The sequence below is a fragment of the Triticum urartu genome, chromosome 2A (genome assembly GCF_056163025.1).
Source record: "Triticum urartu cultivar PI428250 chromosome 2A, HENAU_Tu73, whole genome shotgun sequence".
Classification (NCBI taxonomy): domain Eukaryota; kingdom Viridiplantae; phylum Streptophyta; class Magnoliopsida; order Poales; family Poaceae; genus Triticum; species Triticum urartu.
This window is the reverse complement of record NC_141874.1, coordinates 750,464,999-750,470,113: the sequence shown is the minus strand read 5'-3', so window position 1 is coordinate 750,470,113 and position 5,115 is coordinate 750,464,999.

Here is a 5,115-nt window from a genome sequence, read left to right as displayed (position 1 = left end):
CTGCCCCAAGTATTTGGCGGATAAGAAGGATGGCAAGGTGAACAAATGTATATGTGATATACATGTTATTGATGTGTACCTTACTAGAGCTCGCAGTAGCACCTGGGTATTTGATACTGGTTCTGTTGCTAATATTTGCAACTCAAAATAGGGACTACGGAATAAGCGGGCACTGGCAAAGGACGAGGTGACGATGCGCGTGGGAAACGGTTCCAAAGTCGATGTGATCGCGGTTGGCACGCTACCTCTACATCTACCTTCGGGATTAATATTAGACCTAAATAATTGTTATTTGGTGCCAGCGTTGAGCATGAACATTATATCTAGATCTTGTTTAATGCGAGACGGTTATTCATTTAAATCAGAGAATAATGGTTGTTCTATTTATATGAGTAATATCTTTTATGGTCATGCACCCTTGAAGAGTGGTCTATTTTTATTGAATCTCGATAGTAGTAATACACATATTCATAATGTTGAAGCCAAAAGATGCAGAGTTGATAATGAAAGTGCAACTTATTTGTGGCACTATCGTTTCGGTCATATCGGTGTAAAGCGCATGAAGAAACTCCATACTGATGGACTTTTGGAACCACTTGATTATGAATCACTTGGTACTTGCGAACCGTGCCTCATGGGCAAGATGACTAAAACACCGTTCTCCGGTACTATGGAGAGAGCAACAGATTTGTTGGAAATCATACATACCGATGTATGTGGTCCGATGAATATTGAGGCTCGTGGCGGATATCGTTATTTTCTCACCTTCACAGATGATTTAAGCAGATATGGATATATCTACTTAATGAAACATAAGTCTGAAACATTTGAAAAGTTCAAAGAATTTCAGAGTGAAGTTGAAAATCATCGTAACAAGAAAATAAAGTTTCTACGATCTGATCGTGGAGGAGAATATTTGAGTTACGAGTTTGGTGTACATTTGAAAAACTGTGGAATAGTTTCGCAACTCACGCCACCCGGAACACCATAGCGAAATGGTGTGTCCGAACATCGTAATCGTACTTTACTAGATATGGTGCGGTCTATGATGTCTCTTACTGATTTACCGCTATCGTTTTGGGGTTATGCTCTAGAGACGGCTGCATTCACGTTAAATAGGGCACCATCAAAATCCGTTGAGACGACGCCTTATGAACTGTGGTTTGGCAAGAAACCAAAGTTGTCGTTTCTTAAAGTTTGGGGCTGCGATGCTTATGTGAAAAAGCTTCAACCTGATAAGCTCGAACCCAAATCGGAGAAATGTATCTTCATAGGATACCCAAAGGAAACTGTTGGGTACACCTTCTATCACAGATCCGAAGGCAAGACATTCGTTGCTAAGAATGGATCCTTTCTAGAGAAGGAGTTTCTCTCGAAAGAAGTGAGTGGGAGGAAAGTAGAACTTGACGAGGTAACTGTACCTGCTCCCTTACTGGAAAGTAGTTCATCACAGAAAACTGTTTCAGTGACACCTACACCAGTTAGTGAGGAAGCAAATGATAATGATCATGAAACTTCAGATCAAGATACTACTGAACCTCGTAGATCAACCAGAGTAAGATCCGCACCAGAGTGGTACGGTAATCCTGTTCTGGAAGTCATGCTACTAGATCATGATGAACCTACGAACTATGAAGAAGCGATGGTGAGCCCAGATTCTGCAAAGTGGCTTGAAGCCATGAAATCTGAGATGGGATCCATGTATGAGAACAAAGTATGGACTTTGGTTGACTTGCCCGATGATCGGCAAGCAATTGAGAACAAATGGATCTTTAAGAAGAAGATTGACGCTGATGGTAATGTTACTGTCTACAAAGCTCGACTTGTCGCAAAAGGTTTTCGGCAAGTTCAAGGGATTGACTACGATGAGACCTTCTCACCCGTAGCGATGCTTAAGTCCGTCCGAATCATGTTAGCAATTGCCGCATTTTATGATTATGAAATTTGGCAGATGGATGTCAAAACTGCATTCCTGAATGGATTTCTGGAAGAAGAGTTGTATATGATGCAACCGGAAGGTTTTGTCAATCCAAAGGGAGCTAACAAAGTGTGCAAGCTCCAGCGATCCATTTATGGACTGGTGCAAGCCTCTCGGAGTTGGAATAAACGTTTTGATAGTGTGATCAAAGCATTTGGTTTTATACAGACTTTCGGAGAAGCCTGTATTTACAAGAAAGTGAGTGGGAGCTCTGTAGCATTTCTGATATTATATGTGGATGACATATTGCTGATTGGAAATGATATAGAATTTCTGGATAGCATAAAGGGATACTTGAATAAAAGTTTTTCAATGAAAGACCTTGGTGAAGCTGCTTACATATTAGGCATTAAGATCTATAGAGATAGATCAAGACGCTTAATTGGACTTTCACAAAGCACATACCTTGACAAAATTTTGAAGAAGTTCAAAATAGATCAAGCAAAGAAAGGGTTCTTGCCTGTGTTACAAGGTGTGAAGTTGAGTAAGACTCAATGCCCGACCACTGCAGAAGGTAGAGAGAATATGAAAGATGTTCCCTATGCATCAGCCATAGGATCTATCATGTATGCAATGCTGTGTACCAGACCTGATGTGTGCCTTGCTATAAGTTTAGCAGGGAGGTACCAAAGTAATCCAGGAATGGATCACTGGACAGCGGTCAAGAACATCCTGAAATACCTGAAAAGGACTAAGGATATGTTTCTCATATATGGAGGTGACAAAGAGCTCATCGTAAAAGGTTACGTTGATGCAAGCTTTGACACTAATCCGGACGATTCTAAATCACAAACCGGATACGTGTTTACATTAAACGGTGGAGCTGTCAGTTGGTGCAGTTCTAAACAAAGCGTCGTAGCGGGATCTACATGTGAAGCGGAGTACATAGCTGCTTCGGAAGCAGCGAACGAAGGAGTCTAGATGAAGGAGTTCATATCCGATCTAGGTGTCATACCTAATGCATCGGGTCCAATGAAAATCTTTTGTGACAATACTGGTGCAATTGCCTTGGCAAAGGAATCCAGATTTCACAAAAGGACCAAACACATCAAGAGACGCTTCAACTCCATCCGGGATCTAGTCCAGGTGGGAGACATAGAGATTTGCAAGATACATACGGATCTAAATGTTGTAGACCCGTTGACTAAGCCTCTTCCACGAGCAAAACATGATCAGCACCAAGGCTCCATGGGTGTTAGAATCATTACAGTGTAATCTAGATTATTGACTCTAGTGCAAGTGGGAGACTGAAGGAAATATGCCCTAGAGGCAATAATAAAGTTATTATTTATTTCCTTATAATCATGATGAATGTTTATTATTCATGCTAGAATTGTATTAACCAGAAACATAATACATGTGTGAATACATAGACAAACAAAGTGTCACTAGTATGCCTCTACTTGACTAGCTCGTTAATCAAATATGGTTATGTTTCCTGACCATGAACAATGAGTCGTTATTTGATTAACGAGGTCACATCATTAGTTGAATGATCTGATTGACATGACCCATTCCATTAGCTTAGCACCCGATCGTTTAGTATGTTGCTACTGCTTTCTTCATGACTTATACATGTTCCTATGACTATGAGATTATGCAACTCCCGTTTGCCGGAGGAACACTTTGGGTGCTACCAAATGTCACAACGTAACTGGGTGATTATAAAGGAGCATTACAGGTGTCTCCAAAGGTAGATGTTGGGTTGGCGTATTTCGAGATTAGGATTTGTCACACCGATTGTTGGAGAGGTATCTCTGGGCCCTCTCGGTAATACACATCACATAAGCCTTGCAAGCGTTACAACTAATATGGTAGTTGTGAGATGATGTATTACGGAACGAGTAAAGAGACTTGCCGGTAACGAGATTGAACTAGGTATTGGATACCGACGATCGAATCTCGGGCAAGTAACATACCGATGACAAAGGGAACAACGTATGTTGTTATGCGGTCTGACCGATAAAGATCTTCGTAGAATATGTAGGAGCCAATATGGGCATCCAGGTCCCGCTATTGGTTATTGACCAGAGACGTGTCTCGGTCATGTCTACATTGTTCTCGAACCCGTAGGGTCCGCACGCTTAAGGTTACGATGACAGTTACATTATGAGTTTATGCATTTTGATGTACCGAAGGTTGTTCGGAGTCCCGGATGTGATCACGGACATAACGAGGAGTCTCGAAATGGTCGAGACGTAAAGATTGATATATTGGAAGCCTATGTTTGGACATCGGAAGTGTTCCGGGTGAAATTGGGATTTTACCGGGTTACCGGGAGGTTGCCGGAACCCCCCGGGAGCCATATGGGCCTTCATGGGCCTTAGTGGAAAGGAGAAAGGGGCAGCCCAAGGTGGCTGCGCCACTTCCCCCTCCCCTAGTCCTATTAGGACTAGGAGAAGGTGGCCGGCCCCCCTCTCTCTCTTTCCCCCCTTTTGGGGAATCCTAGTTGGAATAGGATTGGGGGGGGGGGGAGTCCTACTCCCGGAAGGAGTAGGACTCCTCCTGCGCCTCTCTCTCTGGCCGGCGCCCCCTCCCCCCTTGGCTCCTTTATATACTGAGGTAGAGGCACCCTAGAACACACAAGTTGATCCACGTGATCTATTCCTTAGCCGTGTGCGGTGCCCCCTGCCACCATATTCCTCGATAATACTGTAGCGGAGTTTAGGCGAAGCCCTGCTGCTGTAGTTCATCAAGATCGTCACCACGCCGTCGTGCTGACGGAACTCTTCCCCGACACTTTGCTGGATCGGAGTCCGGGGATCGTCATCGAGCTGAACGTGTGCTCGAACTCGGAGGTGCCGTAGTTTCGGTGCTTGATCGGTTGGATCGTGAAGACGTACGACTACTTCCTCTACGTCGTGTCAGCGCTTCCGCAGTCGGTCTGCGTTGGGTACGTAGACAGCACTCTCCCCCTCGTTGCTATGCATCACATGATCTTGCGTGTGCGTAGGAAATTTTTTGAAATTACTACGTTCCCCAACAAGTAAAGCATGAGAGATCAATAATTTCTATAAAATAAAACCACCACCGTGCTCTAAAAATATATAAGTGAAGCACTAGAGCAAAATTATCTAGCTCAAAAGATATAAGTGAAGCACATAGAGTATTCTAATAAATTCCGATTCATGCGTGTC